Genomic DNA, 20,558 nt, shown 5'->3' with positions numbered 1-20,558 from the left:
TGTAATTCCTGGAGCCCGTTTGAAGAACAGAGTGAAGAAATTGGAAGTCCGAGAGCCCGCCTGAAGAACAGGGTGAAGAAGTTGCAAGTCCAGGAGCCCACCTAAAGAACAGGATGAAGAAACTATAAGTCCAGGAGCCCACCTGAAGAACAGGGTGAAGAAATTGTAAGTCCAAGAGCTCGCCTGAAGAACAGAGTGAAGGTGAAGAAAAAGTAATTCCAGGAGCCCGCCTGAAGAACAAGGTGAAGAAGTTGCAAGTCTAGGAGCCCCCCTGAAGAATAGGGTGAATTTTCAAATTCAAGTCGCGAAGGCTTGAATCAAGATTCTAGAGATTGCAATTTTTACTTGTATTTTTCATTTTTTATTTTTATTAGTCAGTTGAATGTAAAAGCAGAAGTCGTTAATCGGAAACTCGACAGAATCTCACTCGGCTTTAATTCTTTCTCTCACCAGATTACTTTTGAACTACTCGTGACCTGATTCCCTTATAACCCAGGATAGGTAGATGTCCAAAAACCAGGACTCGGTCATATTTTTCCTTTTATTCTTATCTTTTAAATAATTGAAGGGTCAAAAATCATATCTTGTCTACTTTTTTGTATGAAAACACTTTGAGATTTCACACAAAGAGGGGCAAAAATGTAGACACGTGATTTTTGACCCTCCCTAAATTTTAATTTGTCTATCAATATTAAATATTTATTTATATATTTAATCATATATTATTTTGATTCTTATTTTTTCATTTTAATAAATTTTTAGTTAAAAAATAAATAATTAAATAAAGTTAACTTTGAGATATTTTTTTTTAAATAATAATAATAATAATCATACAAAAAAATTTTTAAAAAAAATTATTTGATAAAATTATTATAAATAAATTAGTAGTTTTAATATTATTTTATTATATTTATATTCATTTTTTTATAAATTATTATTATATTTTGTTAAATATAAAATTTAATTAGTTGTTGTTGTATTTATTATTATTATTATTTATTTATTTTTATCTTTATTTATTATTATTACCTTTTATTTAAAAGAAAAAGAAAAAAAATTATTAATTAATTAATTTAAATTTCAAACCTTTCCCCTTATCTGATAACCTTAACCGTTCCCCCCAAAGAATCCCTCTATTAATAGACCCTCTCACCCCCAGAACAAAAAAAACAGACATTTTACGTATTACAGACACCAGAAAAAGTCAGACAAAGTAAAAGAGCGTGAGGAAAATATTCAAAAACATCAGTAAAAAGGAGAAAAAGAGCGTGAGGGAAACATTCACAAACATCAGTAAAAGGAGAAAAAATTTGGAATTTTGTTAAATTTCCGGTAACGGCTTCTTGCTTCGTCACATGTTTTATTCAATTATTTAATATTATTTTGTTATTTTTATTACGAATTAGTATGAATAAAAATTGTTCAAGTGATCTTATTTATTATTCGACATGTGAAGTGGATTGATTAAGTGAACTCTGTTAGTATATGTTATACTATTAAGTTACTGAATATTTTATGATATACGCTATTTACACATCACATACTACACAGATTTATACGTATACTATATATTCAGACACTTACTAATTTTATGTTTCAATGAACTCATAGGCAGACACCAACATCTTACCGTAAATAGAAAAATGTGCGCACATAATGAAAGATCAGAGGATGGAAAAGAGTAAAAATTAGATAGAAATTGAAGAAGAAAAGCCAAGAGTAAAATTAGTGAATAAGAAAAAATGATAGTTCCTAAATTTCTCGGCGAGAAACTCGCAAGAATATCGCCAGAAAACACTCCAAATGAGATCTGCCACTGTCGCCCCTCTTCCTTTCTCGCAACCTCACCGGCGAACTAGCCTTACCGCTACACTGCCACCATCCCTCTCACCTCGCCGGCGCCACCTCTTCCCTCTCTTCTTTCCCCGCCGTACCAGCCGACCCCGTTTGCTTTAGATCCGGTAGAGAACCACCAGAAAATAATCCCAACCAGCCAACAACTCTTCATGCATTGTTGCTTCATCCAAGACAGCAAAATTGCCGCCGGCCGCGCGAAACTGCTTCAAATATTACCGAATCCGGCCATCGCCGATGAATGGCCATCTTCGTCAGAAAAGGATACTACTCGTTCCTTTAGTTCTCAAAAATAAAAAGTTGAAAAGTTTTATACATATGTTTATTTTAAAGATAATATATATTTAACTTTAGTCAAATAATATTACTAATAATTTAATCCCAATCTTCCTTTTTCATGACTCGAATAATATTAATGTCACGTGATTTAATACAATTTATTATTAAAATATTAATTTTAAATAGTTTTTAAGGAATTTGTCTTTTGCTTTCATTAAAAATTATCTTAATCTTTGTCTTTATCAACTTGTAATTAAATATGACATTAGTTTGGTTTCTTATTATTTTAATAATTGTATTTTACTAAGATTTATATATCATTGTTTGTTTTCTATATTAATTGTGTCCAAATTAAATTACTGGGATTTTTATGTCTAATTTGTTTTATAAAAATATAATTTAGGTTAAAATAAATATAAGGAGATTAAAACTTTTGAGGTAATATTAAATTTAGTATAATGTAGATAGATTTGTTTATTTTATTATTTCATTATTTTATTTAATAAAATTTGACAACTATTTATTAAATTAATTAATTTTTATTTTTTATTTATTTATTTATTTATTTTATTTTATTTATTAAGAATAAATAGTTCTTCGAATAAATAAAAATTATTTCGAGTTTATAAAAGACAATTTAATAATTTTAACGTTAGATAGATTCTTACATTTTAAAATATTTGTCTCAATTAAGAATGCGACATACGCATCTTTTTGAGACATTTTAAAATTTCAAGGATGCAATAATGCACCTTGACAAATATTTTTCTAAAATTAACTTTCATCGATTTAATATAAAATATATAGACAATTTTTGGTGTAATTAAAAATGAGCGATTTTAGGCCTTAACATAATTTATCAATATAATTTAAGTCAAGATAAGTCAATAAAAGTGATCGTGCTTGAACCACGGGGCTCGAGGAATGTCTCACACCTTCTCCTCGGTCAATAGAATTCCTTACCCGGTCTTCTGTTTTTGCATACCAATAAAAGAGTCATATCCTTTTGATTAGGGATTCAAAAAGGTGACTTGGAATACCATAACTCAATTCCAAGTGGCGACTCTATAAATAAAATAATCCCTTTTCAAAATCGTCACTTTAATTGAAAAAATCCTTCGACTCGAATCCTCCGAGCGAAAAAGGAGTGTGACACCAGGCAATACTACTTTTAACATAACTAAATCCCCTACCAAATATTCTTGACAGCAAGACTCTTCCAAGTCCCTTTTTTTAACCACCAAAATCATAGAGTCCTTCCTTAGCCTCTTCAAGGCATAAACAACTTCCATAGAAGTAACAGTCTTCCTCCTAGCATGCTCAGTATAAGTAACAGAATCACGTATCACATTTTCCAAAAATATCTTCAACACACCACGTGTCTCCTCATAGATAAGTACACTTGTACGCTTCACACCTCCTCTACGTGCCAATCGCCTTATTGTTGGCTTAGTAATTGTAGAAAAAATAATTTATTTATTTCAAAATAATTTATTGTATATTTGGAAAAAGAAAAAAAAGAGAAAAAGTTGTTGTCTCAAACAAATGCTATAAATAGCAATTCTCTCTTTGCACAAGACATACAACATTCTCTTCCTTTTGCAAAATATGAACCAATAATATATACTTTTCTCTATCTAGTTTTCTTTTTCCTTTTCCTTAGTTCCGATTTAATTATCATCTTATTGTTGATTTTTGATTTAATATTTTAACTCGTTGGTATTTGTATTAATGATTTTGTTGATTCTTGTATCCTCTGATTAATTAGGAAAGATTTATTTAATTTATATTATCCTCTAATTAATCAGGGAAGTGCTTGTTTAATCCTAGAAAAACATTTCACACTGTTGAAATAGTTTCTTAGGACAGTGCCTAGCACGACTCAAGTATAATTAATCTATTAACTAATTAAAAAGGTAGTTAGATTTCTTTTATAGTTGTCATATTGATTATAGTATTATCACTGAGGTAGTAATAATATTATACACTGTTATGTTATTGTAGTGCTAATATTATTAATATAATATTTTTTAACAGTTAAATAGTATTGTTTTTATTATTTTTCATTGTTCCCCAACAATTTAAGAAACTATAACATATAATTTTGATCCTAAGACCGTTGATAATACTGATGCTGGTGTTGCTCTGGTTGCTTCCATTCCAGTCAGTTTGTCAAAAGATTATGGTACTATAGGTACTACAGAATACAGATATAAAAATAAACTTGGTTGCATAACTAATAGTAATAATAGAATCTACATTGAAAATGCATCTCAATGCAAGTGAAAATGTGAAAGAAATGAAAATCCTGCTAAGTCAAAATAAATTTAACTGAAACGGATGATATAATTATTGCGGTCGTTTCATAAATGAATATTGAGACCAATGTGAGAAATTTGGTGGTAGACTCTGGTGCTATCAGGCACATTTGTAGAAATAAAAATGATTTTGTATCATACACCCAAGTTGAGAAAGAAGAAGAAATTATTTATCTTAGGACCCCTGAGAACTATTCAAGTTCTTGCAAAAGGCAAAGTTCTTTTAACTAAATATGATATTCTTATTGGAAATGGACGTTGTAATCATGGATTTTATATAGGTTATATTAACTAAATATGATATTCTTATCGGAAATGGACGTTGTAATCATGGATTTTATATACTTGATATTATCAATGATAATGCATCAGCTTCTACTTATATGATTGAGTCTATTTCTTTATTGCATGCTATATTAGGACATGTTAATATTAAATACATAAATAATATGCAATCACTTGGTTTAATATCTGGTTTAGACTCAAGTAATTTTGATAAATGTGAAATATATGCTGAAGTTAAAATTACTAAAAAGTCAAGTTTTTCAATTAATAGAGAAACTGAACTGTTATCTTTGATCCACACTGATTTGGGTGATTTAAAACAAACTATGACTAAAGGTGGTAAAAGATATTATATGACCTTTATTGATGATTTCTCTAGATTTGCTAAGTTGTATTTGCTTAGAAATAAAGATGATCCATTTGATGCTTTTGTATCTTATAAATCTAAAGTTGAAAATCAACTTAGTAGAAAAATCAAGAGAATTAGATCTGATAGAGGTGGAGAATATGTATATTTAAATAATTTTTGTAAAAAAAAAAAAAGGTATTATTCATGAAGTAACTCTGCCTTATTCTCCTGAGTCTAATGGTGTAGCTAAAAGGAAAAATAGGACACTGAAAGAAATGATGAATTCTATACTAATTAGCTCTTGCACCTGATAATTTGTGAAGTGAAGCTATTTTATCTACATGTCATTTACAAAATACAATTCCTCATAAAAGAACTAGCAAAACCCCTTATAAATTGTGGAAAGGTTATAAGCCTAATTTGAAATACTTAAAAGTGTGGGGTTGCCTTGCTAAAGTTCTTCTTCCTAAACCTAAAAAGAGGAAAATAGGTTCTAAAACTGCTGATTGCATGCTTATTGGATATGCTGAGCATAGTGTTGCATACAGATTTCTTGAATTAAAATGTGATGTACTTGATAGTAATACAATAATTGAGACAAAGAATGTTGAATTCTTTGAACATATTTAACCACTATGTGATAAAATCTCTCATGCACCTGTTGAAAAAAAAAAGAATCTACCTCTAATATTGAAGAACTGAGAAGGAGTACAAGGCCTAGAAAAGAACATTTTTCTTATGGAAATGATTTTCAAACTTTCTTTGTTGATAATGAACCATCAAATTATTTTGAAGTTGTATCTTCTTCTGATGCTAAATTTTGAAAAGAGGCAATAAAAATTGAACTTGATTCAATTATGAAAAATAATACATGGGTTTTAACTGACTTACCTCCTGGTACAAAATCGATTGGTTGTAAATGGATTTTCAAAAGGAAACTTAATTCGGATGGATCTTTAGATAAATATAAAGCTCGGTTAGTAGCTAAAGGATTTTCTCAAAAGCAAAATATTGATTACTTTGATACATTTGCACCAGTAACAAGAATTGCTTCTATTCAAATATTAATTGCTTTAGCATCAATTCATATGTTGTTTATCCATCAAATGGATGTAAAAACAACTTTCTTAAATGGCGATTTAGAAGAACGAATTTATATGGTTCAACCTGAAGGATGTGTAATTTCTAGACAAGAAAATAAAGTTTGTAAATTAATTAAATCTCTTTATGGCCTTAAACAAGCTCCGAAACAGTGGTATAAAAAATTTGATAGTCTTAATAAAAGACGGATTTTCTGCTGTTGAGGTGGATAAATGTGTTTATGCAAAGGTGGTAGACAATGATTATGTGATAATCTGCTTATATGTTGATGACATGCTTATATTTGGTACATGTTTAAATATTGTGGAACGTACCAAATTATTTTTATCTACTAACTTTGATATGAAAGATCTGGGTGAAGTGAATATGATATTAGGAATTAAAGTTATAAGGAGTGAAGATGGTATAATATTGTCACAAGAACATTATGTGGAAAGACTTCTAAAGAAGTTTGAATGTTGGAGGTAACTCCTATAGCCATTCCTTATAATGCTAATTCTAAATTAAAAAGGAATAGTGGTGACCCAGTTGTTCAGTCTAAGTATGCACACATCATTGGGAGTTTGATGCATTTAATGAATTTTACTAGGCCTGGTATAGCCTATGTTGTGTGTAGAATGAGTAGATATACTCATAATCCCAATAATGTGCATTGGTCTGCATTAATGCAATTGATGAAATATTTGAAAGGAACCATGAATTATGGTATCTTGTATAGTGGATTTTCTTCAACTTTAGAAGGTTATTGTGATAAAAATTGGATCTCTGATTCAGACGAGATGAAATCCACTAGTGGTTATGTATTCACGCTTGGAGGAGGTGCAGTATCATGGAGATCAGCTAAGCAGACGATCATTGCTAGATCAACTATGGAATCAGATTTTGTGGCTCTGGAGTTAGGTGGTACTGAAGCTGAATGGCTAAGAAATTTCTTAGCGAATATCCAAAAGGATGATCTGTTTCCTCATAGCTCTTTGAAAAAAGATGATTTGTTGCCTCATAGCCCTTTGAACAAGGATGATCTGTTGTTTAATATCTCTTTGAAAAAAATGATTTGTTGTCTAATATTCCTTTGAAAAGGGACAATCTATTGTCTAATATCCCTTTAAAAGAAGGATCATCAGATGCCTCCAGTGTATATACACTGTGATTGTCAAGACGCAATTGCTATTGCGAAGAATAAATCTTACAATTGTAAGAGTAGACATGAAATTGAGGCATGATATTGTCAAGCAATTGCTAAAAGATGGAATAATTTTCATTAATTATGTGAAGTCAGAACTGAATTCGGCCGATTCATTGACTAAACTTGTGGAAAAAAAATTAATTCTTCAAACCTCAAAAGAGATGGGTTTAAGGTCAATATGATTGTCAATAGAGATGGTAACCCAACTTATGTGATTGGAGATTCCATAAAGCAGGTTCATATGGGTAATAACAAGTCGATATTGACTCTGCGCACTTATTAAGAGTGCTTGTACTGCTAATAAAATGGAGGGATGAGTTATTGACTCTTAATGAATTCATAGTCTTTATGGATGGTGTATTTAAAGATGTGTAAACTTGATGAATTCACCTATATGAGAAGTGGAATGAGGTCATTCCCATGAGACTTTTGGCCTTAGTCTCTAGAGCTCTCATGAATACCAAGCGCGCTCATGGCCTATTGGTGCAAAACCGCGTTGAACAACAAAATTACGGTCAAAATGTGATTGATAAAATCTCTGGCTTACAACAAGAATTATTCGGTTCATAGAAATATTATATTTCACCGGTAATTTTGTAAGTTAAATTTTATTGGTCTAAGTTTGGTTCATAGTCCAGAAGACACCAAACCTACTGTATTTTGTCCATGCAAATCCAACAAATTAAAACATTTTTTTATATAAATTATTTTGAAATAATGTGGGGATTGTAGGAAAAATAATTTATTTATTTCAAAATAATTTATTGTGTATTTGGAAAAAGAAAAAAAGAGAAAAAGTCGTCGCCTCAAACAAATGCTATAAATAGAAATTCTCTCTTTGCACAAGACATACAACATTCTCTTCCTTTTGCAAAATATGAACCAATTATATATACTTTTCTCAATCTAATATTCTTTTTCCTTTTCCTTAGTTCCAATTTAATTATCATCTTATTGTTGGTTTCTGCTTTAATATTTTAACTTGTTAGTATTTGTAGTAATGGTTTTGTTGATTTCTGTATCATCTGATTAATTAGGAAAGATTTATTTAATTTAGATTATCCTCTAATTAATCAGGGAAATGCTTGTTTAATCCTAGAGAAACATTTCACACTGCTGAAATAGTTTCTTAGGACAGTACCTAGCACGACTCAAGTATAATTAATCTATTAACTTGTGAAACACATTTTTGAAGTAAAGTTACTTGCACAAAAGCCCATTCTATCGAATTATAGGCTTTTCTTCGATCAATTTTGAAAAGGCATCTCTTTGTTGTATTTTTACGATTGTAAAGTTTTGAAATACTTATTATAATGTAATTTATTTGTAGTTGTAGACATGTAATTTTGTCCCTCCCGAAAACCGAATTTACCTATTTACCCCACCTTACCATACACCCCACCTCATTTTAATAATCTTCCACAAAATGATAAAAAATAATCAACTCTCAATAATACTTTCTCAATAGAAATAACAACTTCAACAAACTCACACTTGCCTCACCCCTTACCCCACGTGCCCCTACCCAACCCCCTACCCCACCTCATGTTTTTCTTCTCAAAAAATGAGAATACAATACACACCATATATACGCACACACAGACACACATCCATCATGATTCTTTTCCATTAACAGCTCACACACTCCCACCCAATACATATACACACTCACAGAATACATACACACGGACCCCTCACCATTAACAGGCATCACTCTCTCACTGAAAAACACTACACACACAAAAACATTACATAAAAATTCACATATACACAACCACACTCACACACAGATTCATTCAATTCATACACAATACACAATTCTCACAGAAGGGGAACACAATACGCATAACACACAGTTACACACTTACAACGCACAAAAAATAGATAGATAGAAAAGAAGAGAATCGAGAAAATAGTGAAACTCAAGAGAGAGAGAAAGAATTGAGAGATAAAGAGAAAACCAAAGAAGAGAGAGAGCCAGCAAAGAGTAGAAGGATACTGGAGAAAAAAGAAAATCTGATTGTATCTGAATTTTCCAGCGAATTTTCTCCCAAGAAAACTTACCATCATCTTAAACCCGAGCCATTTCTATCAAGAACCGTAAAAACCTGAACCCTTTTTCAAAGCCCATTCGAAACCAGTGAGAAACGTCTAAACTCAAGCCATATTTTGATTTTGGTGATAATCTGCCAAAAATATCTATAGCTTCGATCCGACTCAGTTTTGGGGCTCCTAATGTGAAATGATTTCTTTGGGTTGTTTGGTTTTTAATGTTTGATCCGAGCTTATGGTTATTATCGAGGTTTCGAATTAAGGTTCCGAATCGAGGTTCCTCGATGCAGATTCTTCCCTCTCATTGAAGTATTATAGAATTTCAAAACCATCAAATTGAGGTCCAATTCTATTCCTTCCTTTTTTTTATTTCATTGTTTGTCATATTCGATGCATTGAATTGAACATTTGATGTTGGCTGATCTGTGTTGGGTGGTGAATTTTTGCTTGTTTTGATTTTTTTTGATCCCTTGATTATGAAATGCGTGATGAAATGATATCTCATTCGAGAGGTAAAATCAGTTATTTGGGGAGGCGGAAATTAAAAATTGGTTAAAAAGCAAGCGTTAGTTGTTTTTTTTCATTGATGTCATTGATTGTGATAGTGACATGATAGGTTGGGCAGGGTAGGCAAACAGTAGGCTCGAGTAGGCAAATTTAGAACTTGTGGATTGTGGAATGCTTGGAATATTTGTTGAATGGTTTCATTTTATCGCATTTGGAGCAATTGTACTTATTTGATTGGGGAATGCCTCAAGGTCATTTGTACTATTTTATACGGGGAATTCCCCGAAGGAGTTGTACTCGAAGATGATTCATGATCAAATCTCGAGGCATCGGGTAGAGCATAGTCTAGGATTAGTTTAGAATAGGATTTATATTTTTGTATTTTTCTATTTTTGGGACTAAAATATACTAGTGGGAATATACTGGGTATGTTGTTGTTGTAGTTGTTAGGACTGTATAAATCTGACTAGACATTATTTTGGTTTTGAATTTTGTTTGATTTGTTTGTTTTACTTGTTTTATGTGTTTTGTGTATCTATTCACTTTATAGCATCAAACTAGCCGATATACTCTACGAAGCGACCGTGGTCTAACCACAAGATTGAGGGGTGCCTAACACTTTCCCCTTGGTGTGACACTATAGGTGTATAGACGCCTTGTTTGTGTTATTATTTTATCATTGTTGAGTGCCTACTGCTACGTGTTTACATTGTTTTCTCTTATTTGTTAATGCTTTTATATCTGTCATCATTTGCATAATCCGAATCCTTTCTTACACAACAAGTCCCATAATACAAGCTATGTACACGACCTCTAGTTGAGTCATTCTTATTTTAGGAGGGGGAGCCGTCGTCTGGTATGGAGTAGGTGGAAAGCTACACAACCACTATCAATCATATGCTTCCCCGAACAGCCTTGTTAGTGGACCCCAGCGTAGGTCAGCCTTTAGGTCATGCTTATCTGTATCATATTGAGACCTAGCAGAACCCACTTGGTCCTTTGTAAGAGACTCACCCCCTAAAGCATCCGTATGTGCTAATTGTTGCATCTTTAAGGGTTACAGGATCATTTAATGAACTGATTTGGGGAAATCATGTGCTAGAATTAAAGAAAAATATGTAGGCAAGGAAAAGTTCAAAAAAAAAGTGTGTAGGTAAGGAAAAGTTTGAAAAAAAAAGTGAGTAAAAAAAAAGAATTTCGTAGTTTTTTAGTGTTCTTTATGGATTTTGTTTTTCACAATTCAAAAATTCAAAAAGATTTTTTATCTTTTGCACTCATTTACTCAAAAAACAAAACATTAAAAAGATTTTGCCTTTGTTTCGTTTAGCAAGCATTCATAATTTGAAAATCTCAAAAGATTTTTTCAATAGGAGTTTTTTTATAAAATATGAATTCAAAAAAAATATGGTAGAAGTTTTGTACATTTAATATATTGAAAATACCAAAAATATTTTTCTTTCATAAATGTTGCTATCATTTTTATGTGAAGTGTCAAATTGAAAACTCAAAAAAGATTTTGTTGACATTTTTTATCGTTTGTTTGTGGTCGTGTCTGTTAAATCAAAGTTTAGTTTGTTATTTAATTCGTAACTGTCCAATCTGGACGAACTAAGAATACCTGATTCTCCTCTTTTAGGAGTGAGATACGTAGGCAGCCCTTCCAGGGTTCGGTGATCTTATTTAAGAAATCAAAAAAAGATTTTCTTCACTCATTATTAGAGTAGGTGTTTCATATACATTTTTAAAAGAAAATTACAAAAAGATTTTCCCTTAATAGTTTCAAGTTTCATTTTCGTATGAAGTTCAAAATTGAAAACCCTAAAAAGATTTTTTCTGTGGTAATCATAAGTTTCATTTTGTATAGAAAGAAGAAAAATTCAAAAAGATTTTCGTTAATTCTTTTGACAATTTGTTATTTTCTTTTCTTCTAAAAGTTTCAAGAAAAAAGAAAAATAAAAAGAAAGAGAGTTCGATTAGCCATGTTGTGCCAAAACTTCACGAACTACGCACACCCAATTCTCCTCTCGAGAGAGTGAGATACGTAGGTTCCCTTCTTGGGTTCACTAATATTTTCAAAAAAAAAAATATAAAAAGAGGTTTTGAAAAAGTGTTGAATTCTAATGCATTTGTCATCTCTTGTTAAGTTAGTTTAAGGTGATTGGTTTGTGACATTTTGGCTGGTCCTCCATATTACACCAAGTCAAAGAGAAAGTTATGGCCAACAAGGTTACTGAGGTTCTTGTCACTAATCAGATAGGGAATTTGGGGAATGAGAATTTAGAAGCTAATGAAAAGATTAGAAAATTAAGGCAGCAAATGATAAAAATGCAACGAGTTTGGGATAATAGGTTGCTGCCTCCTCCATTTCTACTGATAATTTGGAAAATCTTTATAGCTTGCCTTCAGTGTCATATGCAGAGTTCCCTATTTTTGTTGGCATGCTACAACATGCATCAGGATCTACTCCAGGGCAACAATATCAAACACTTCCAATATTCGTTTCCTCACTCCTCAACATAAAACTACCACATACTTGGCTCCACCTGTTGTTCATGCTTTTTCGATCCCACCCCCGCTTGAAGCTCCTGCTTTTAATGTCCATCCAAAGTTTGTGCTTACTTACTCTACAAGCGAGTCTGTATTGAATATTTTTGGTGATTAGTATCATGCTCATGAGCCCACATTTAAGTTGACTGGTTATTACGACTACACTCACCCGCCTGAATTTTCTCTTAACACTAAGAAGCCTGTTATGACAGAAGAACAAGAGAAAATAACCAGAAAATTGAGAAGTTTGGAACTAGCTATGAAGAACTTCCAAGGACTCGGGGGTTATAAAAGTGTCTCGTATAAAGATTTGTTCCTATTTCCGAGTGTTAATCTCTCTCTTGGTTTTAAAATGCCGAAGTTTGAGAAATATGACGGACATGGGGACCTAGTGACACATTTGAGGCGTTATTGTGACCAACTAAGGGGCACTGGAGGGAAGGAAGAATTACTCATGGCTTATTTTGGTGAGAGTCTTTCAAGTCTATCTTCAGAATGGTTTGTTGATCAAGACATCGATAAGTGGAATGTTGGGATGACCTGGCTAATAAATTCGTGCAACAATTACAATACAATGTAAAGTTGATCCCTGATGAGAAATCCCTAAATAATATGAAGAATAAGAGTACTGAAAGTTTTAGGGAGTATGCGATTAGATGGCGTGAACAAGCTGCTAGGATGAAACCGAATGAAAGAAAGTAAGATAGTGGAGGTGTTCATTCAAGTGTAGGATGAAACATATTCTCAGCACTTGTTACTTGCATTAGGCAAGCCATTTATTGAGGTCCTCAAAATGGGAAAGATGATAAAGGATGGAATCAAGACCGATCGCATTATGAATTTTTCAGCATTAAAAGCAACTACTCAAGCAATTTAAAAGGGTCCAGGAAATGTTGAAGGAAAGAAGAATAAGGAAAATGTTACTGCTATTGTAGTTGGAAAATGAGCACATCGAAGAAGACCACGTCGTTGTTACCCTGAATCTCAAGCCCAAGCTCATAACCAAGCTCTATTTAATCACTCCCAAAATCCATTATACTCCATCTGCCCACCCACATATCTAATATATAGCACGCAACCATATGTTCAACCCCCTTCTTATCCACAATGGCGCACACCAACTCCTCAAAGTCATCCCCTAACTCCACAAACATACAAAAACCCTTCTAAGTTTGATTATTGATCCAAGATGAACAATGAAATAAGACAGAATCAAAGGGAATAATTTCAAACCAATTGGGGAATCGTATGACAGTTTATTCCAAAGATTGGTACAGTGGTGCATGATTAATCCTCTCCTTGGGCACACTCCTAATTTGTATTCAAGAAATTTTGATCCTAAGGTACGATGTGCGTATCATTCTGATTAGGGTCATAGTATTAAAGATTATCGAGATTTGAAAAGAGAAATTGAAAAGATGATTCAAGATAAATTAATTATGGTGCAAAACATTGACAGTGAGGAAAGCTCTAGTCATGCTGATATGCAAACTAGTGGCTAAGATGTCAAGCTCAGCAATTGGAAAGTCACTCCTTTCCTTTCTAGGATGGATATTTGGTAGTTTGTTTTATTTTTCTTTCTGTTATCCAAATTATTTTAGGGTTGTAGTTCGGGATCTATCTTTTTTTATTTATTTATTGTCTGTTCTCAAACCTTTCTATTTTTCCTTCCAATGAAATGTGGTATTTTATTTGTTTGTTTTACTTTAAGTTGTTTGTTTGTCTGCTCTACACAATACATTTTATGTTAGTTCTAGTGTTATGACATTCTTGCGGAATTTTCAGTCAGATCTTAAAATTCAGTTTAATCATAAAATATTGAATCAGAGGGCTATAAAAAAGGCATCTGAGAAATAGAAAATGTGTTAAAATATTTGGTGACCATGTTAAGGCCTTCTTTCAAAATTAACGCAATTGTTTGAAGAATCACAAGAATAACTTGGTCATCAATTGAAAAGCATAGCTCAATTAGGTCAAATAGTGGACGTGTGATCCCTATATCAAGAGAAACAAGAAGATAATTAGCTCCACAAAAGCATGGATTATTCGATGTGAAGGATGTACATCAAAGGTGGAGTTGTATGTTTGACAAGTGTAGAAAAAGAAGTGACACACATGCTCAGTTAAAGTTGGTGATGTTAAAGTGTCACAGATGATCTTTATCTTTTCACTTCATATTGCATGACATGTACTTGCATTGTTAAGGATTGATATGACGAAGGTATTTCATTCTACTATCCAAACATTGTGTCATCCTTTGTTTATCCCATTTGAGCTTTAGTTCTATTTTCTTCCATTCCCCTCTTTTGAAATCAAGATAGAATCTGCATATTTTAAAAGAAAAGGTGTCGAGCAAAACAATAGAGTCAGACTAGTTTCAAAAAAAAGAAAAAAAAGAGACAAAAATGTGTCCAAAAAGAAAGAAAAGAAGAGTGTCAAGAAAAATAGAGTCAGAAAAAGTTTCAAAGAGAAAAAGAGTCAATAAAAGAGAAAAAAGAAGAAATCAGAATCAAGTAAAAAAATAAGTTGTCAGAACTACGCGTGACCTGATTCTCTTCTCTCAGGGAGTGAGATACGTAGGCTACCCTACTCTGAGCTCGTCCAACCAAATATACAATTTAGAATCACTCAGTCAAAAGAAACTGGTGCATGAGTTAATCCTCATTGTTTAAGTTAATTTTTCAAAAGTTGTAAGTCTTACCCCACTTCAAGTGTCGTTTGGGTCTCATTTCATCTTTTCTTTCTAACCTCAACCAAAAGCCAAGTTACAACCAAAGAAAGACTCTTAGATCAATCTTTGAGAATGTTAAGGCTAAGCATGCAATGGATATGATAACACATTTTGGGAACTACTCATCTTTCTCAGCATAAGGAATCAAGATAGAAATAAAAATGAGTCTTATTGGTGAAAACCTCACGGGCACCGTAAGGCGATGGTAAGTTGAGAAAGATAAAAACAAAATTCTTATTGGTGAAAATCCTCACGGGCACCGTAAGATGACTGTGAGTTAAGAGAAATGAAAATAAGAGAGTCTCACTGGTGAAAACCCTTACGGACACTATAGGGAAATGGTGAATTGAGATAAAGAAAATAAGAGAGGCTTTTTGGTGAAAACCCTTCAAGGCGTCACTAGCCAAATGAGGTCTCTGAATGCGAATTGGACCAAGAAGGTTACTCAATTTCAAGTCCATCAACTCAATAATAACTGGTAAAAGTTGAATGGAAAGATCAGACAGCTTAATCCAAAATGCATGTCATAATCATTAAAGTTGACTATCACTTTCAGATAAATTCTTCTTTTCTCTTTTACAATGGGGACATTCATTGTCTTTTCTTTCTTCTCTATAATTTTATTTTTATTTTTTTGAGTCAGTTATCCAAATTTAAAAAACTCATTGTCATTTTTCTTGTGTCTTTGAGTCAAATCAGTGTAAAAACAAGTGAGAAAAGATTCCAAAACTGGCTACCAGTTTTTTCAATTGCACAAACCAAGACAAAAAGGCCAGCACATGAAAGAGACACGATTCTGAGCGAAAATAAGGCATGCAAAAAGTTTTGTCAACAAACAATCCTGGGAACTCATGGAAATACCAAGGTTCAAAGGGTTTATCTGAGGAGCATGGAAAAACAGAGATACTGTATTTGTTTTAGAGCTACTATTAATAATCTGAGTTAGGGTCAAAGATGTAGAAAGTCAATGACATATACGAATGGTTGAAAGCAAGATTAAATGTAATGAGAGCAAGAACGATTGCTGAGAAAGCTAAAGCCACAAACCAGCCACCATGTTTTAAACTCACAAGTTTTCTTTGATGAAACAAGAAACATGTTACCTTCAAATCAAGGACTTCAGAGCATAAATATCAAGGGTTGAAATGCCTCACTTCTACAAATGCATGAAGCAATTTTGTTGCACAGGTTTGATAATCAAATCATGGTAAAAATTAATCATCCAATATCCCTCGGAGAAATACTTCCTTGTCCAGGTATTTCAGTTTTTAATTGCTAGGTGATACACTTCTTAAATTAAACCTTGACTCCTATAAGATGTACCTTTTGGTCGAGTCATTCCCCTTGACTCCTAGAAGATGTACCTTCTAGTCGAGTTATTCCCCTCGACTCTTAGAAGATGTACCTTTTGGTCGAGTCATTCCCCTTGACTCCTAGAAGATGTACCTTCTGGTCGAGTCATTCCCCTTGACTCCTAGAAGATGTACCTTCTGGTCGAGTCATTTTCCTTGACTCCTAGAAGATGTACCTTTTAGTCGAGTCATTTCCTTTGACTCCTAGAAGATGTGACTTCTAGTCATTCCCTTGACTCCTAGAAGATGTGCCTTCTAGTCATTCCCTTGACTCCTGGAAGATGTCCTTTCCAGTCGAGTCATTCCCTTGACTCCTAGAAGATGTCATTTCCAGTTGAGTCATTCCCTTGACTCTTGCAAGATGTACCTTCCAATTGGACTCCTGGAAGATGTACCTTCTAGTCGAGCCATTCCCCTTGACTCCTGAAAGATGTACCTTCCAGTCGGGTCATTCCCGTTGATTCCTGAAAGATGTACCTTCTAGTCGATCCATTTCCCTTGACTCTTGGAAGATGTACCTTCTAGTCAAGTCATTCCCCTTGACTCCTAAAAGATGTACCTTCCAGTGGAGTCATTCCCCTTGACTCCTGGAAGATGTACCTTCTAGTTGATTCATTTTCCTTGATTCCTGGAAGATGTACTTTTTAGTCGAGTCATTCTTCTTGACTCTTAGAAAATGCACTTTCTAGTTGAATCATTCCAATTAACCCATAAAATATACATATCCTCATCTTTTTTCAAGTAGTTATGATGTGACTTTCACAAAAGTCCTCTGATGATAAACTAGGGAAAATTTAATTTCTGTTGTTTGGAACTTCACTTTTTTGAAAAATGGAATCTTTTTTTATCATAACCTTTGTTTGGGATAGTTTTCTTTCTAGTTTTGATGTGATTTCAGGAGCTCACCTGAAAAATAGGGCGAATAAATGGAAAGTCAAGCAACAAGGTAAAGAAATTGAAATCCAAGCAACAAGATGATGAAATTGCAAGTGAGGAGCTCGCCCGGGGAACAAAGTAAGGAAATTGCAAGTCAGGAGCCCGCCTGGAGAATAGGGTGATGAAATAGCAAATCAAGAGCCAAGGAGAGCTGCATAGATAGGACTTTTGTAATTTTATTTATCTATTTAACTTGTAATTTTTATTTTGATGTAATAATAGAGCCGCGGATCGAAACCTCGACAGGGACTCACTCGACTCTCCAACTCAATATGGTTCTTCTCCTTTCAACCTTTCAAAATACCTATGACTCGATCCTCTCATAATCTTGGTAAATAAGATATCCAAAATCAAGAATCCGTTGTATTTCTTCCTTCTGTTTCCTTCCTTTGAATAATGGTCGGGTCAAAATTCTATCTTGTTGTCTATTTCTTTGTCTGAAAACACTTTGCGTTTACATTCAAAGAGGGGCATGATGTAGACACGTAATTTTGTCCCTCCCGAAAATCGAATTTACCCATTTACTCCACCTTACCATACACCCCACCTCATTTTAATAATCTTCTATAAAATGACAAAAAATAACCAACTCTCAATAATATTTTCTCAACAGAAATAACAACTTCAACAAACTCACACCTACCTCACCACACCCCCTCACCCCTTACCTTACGTGACCCTACCCAACCCCCTACTCCACTTATGTTTTTCTTCTAAAAAAAGGAGAATACAATACACACACAGACACACATCCATTATGATTCTTTCCCATTAATAGCTCACACACTCCCACCCAATACATATACACACTCACAGAATACATACACACAGAACCCTCACAATTAACAGACATCACTCCCTTACCGGAAAACAATACACACACAAAAACTTTACACACAGATTCACATATACATAACCACACTCACACATAGATTCATTCAATTTACACACAATATACAATTCTCACAAAAGGGGAACATAAAATGCACAACCCACAGTGACACACACTCACAATGCATAGAAAATAGATAGAGAAGAGAGAAGAGACTCAAGGAAATAGTGAAAATTGAGAGAGAGAGAGAGAATCGAGAGAGAAAGAGAGAACCAAGGAAGAGAGAGGGAAGATAAATGAGAGAAAGATCCAGCGAAGAGTAGAAGGATACCGAAGAAGAAAGAAAATTTGATTGTATTTGAATTTTTCGGTGAGTTTTCTCATCGAAAATCCACCGGAAAACTTACCATCATCTTAAACTCGACCCATTTCTGTCAATACCCTCCAAAAACTGACCCCGCTTTCAAAGCCCATCCAAAACCAGTGAGAAACGGCTAAATCCGAGCCTAATTTGTTGATTTCGATGATAATCCATCAAAAATTGCTATAGCTCCGATCCGACTCAGCTTTGGGGCTCCTAATTTGAGACGACTATTTTGGGTTGTTTGGTTTTTGAGGTTTGATTAGAGTTTGTGGGTATTACTGAGGTTTCGAATTGAGGTTTTGAATCAAGGTTCTTCTATGCGGATTCTGCTCTTTCATTGAAATATTATTGAATTTCGAAACCTTCAAATTGTGGTCCAATTCTATTCCTTCCTTCTTTTTATTTCATTGTTTGTCATATTCGATGCATTGAATTGAACATTTGATGTTGGTTGATCTGTGTTGGGTGGTGAATTTTTGTTTGTTTTGATCTTTTTTTGGTCCCTTGATTATGAATTTCGTGATGAAATGATATCTCATTTGAGAGGTAAAATCAGTTATTTTGGGGAGGCGAAAATTGAAAATTAATAAAAAAAGCAAGTGTTAGTTGTTTTGATTCATTGATGTCGTTGATTGTGATAGTGCCATGATAGGCCGAGCTGGGTAGGCAAACAATAGGCTCGGGTAGGCAAATTTAGAACTTGTGGATTGTGGAATGCTTGGAATATTTGTTGAATGATTTCATTTTATCGCATTTGGAGCAATTGTAGTTATTTGGACGGGGAATGCCCTGAGGTTATTTGTACTGTTTTATTCGGGGAATGCCCCGAAGGAGTTGTACTCGAAGATGGTTCGTGATCAAGGCCCGAGGCATCGAGTAGAGCATAGTCTAGGATTAGTTTAGAATAAGATTTATATTTTCGCATTTTTCTATTTTTGGGACTGTATAATTCGGACTGGACATTATTTGGGTTTTGAATTTTGTTTGATTTGTTTGTTTTGCTTGTTTTATGTGTTTTATTGGTTTATTCACTTCATGGCGTCAAACTAGCTGATATACTCCACGAAGTGACCGTGGTCGAACCACGGGATCAAGGGGTGGCTAACATCTTCCCCTTGGTCAACAGAATTCCTTAGCCGGAATCTCTGTTCATGAACTAGTTTTGAAAGTGTCAAATGTGATTTTGAAAAAGAATTTGCAAAGTTGACTTGGCACACCAGATTTATGCCAAGTGGTGACTCTGAGTTTAAATGTAAAATAATCCTTTTCGAAATAAATTTTCATTCTTTGTCACTTAATAATAAAATTCCTTTCAAACTTAAAATCATATATTTTGGTTAAAAAAAGGGTGTGACAGTAGTTGTTTAACATTTTCATAATTTATATTTCTCAAAATATTATTTCTAAGTTTCAAATTATCTTTGTAAAATTATAGCTCATAAAGATCTACAAACTCAAAACAAAGTTCAAATCAAATTATATTTATATTCATAAATGTAACTTTTGTTGGTTTAACTCTTGTTGACTAAATTCGCTTTACAAATTTTGAATATGAGCATAGTTGACTCGTTTTCAATTCGTTCCGGCCTGCATAACCTTACTTGTCTCGCAATCGCATAGCCTTAAACTTGCTCTGCCCTATTGTCATCTCTTGTTTCCTAAAGTAGAGTACCATACTCGTAAAAATATGGGTCAATCCATCCCTATTTTTTAAGGAATATGACTCATCTTTTATTGATCCGTTTTCAAACTGTTAGCTCATCCATTTGTCACAATTACATATCATAAACTTGTGCAAAAATCGATTTAATTGGTAAATCAAATTGATAAAAATGTTATTGGTTTATCAATGTGGGTTATTGGGT

Source organism: Capsicum annuum, chromosome 11 (assembly GCF_002878395.1).
Source record: "Capsicum annuum cultivar UCD-10X-F1 chromosome 11, UCD10Xv1.1, whole genome shotgun sequence".
NCBI lineage: Eukaryota > Viridiplantae > Streptophyta > Magnoliopsida > Solanales > Solanaceae > Capsicum > Capsicum annuum.
The sequence above is the reverse complement of the archived record's forward strand: the minus strand, read 5'-3'. Positions refer to the sequence as shown.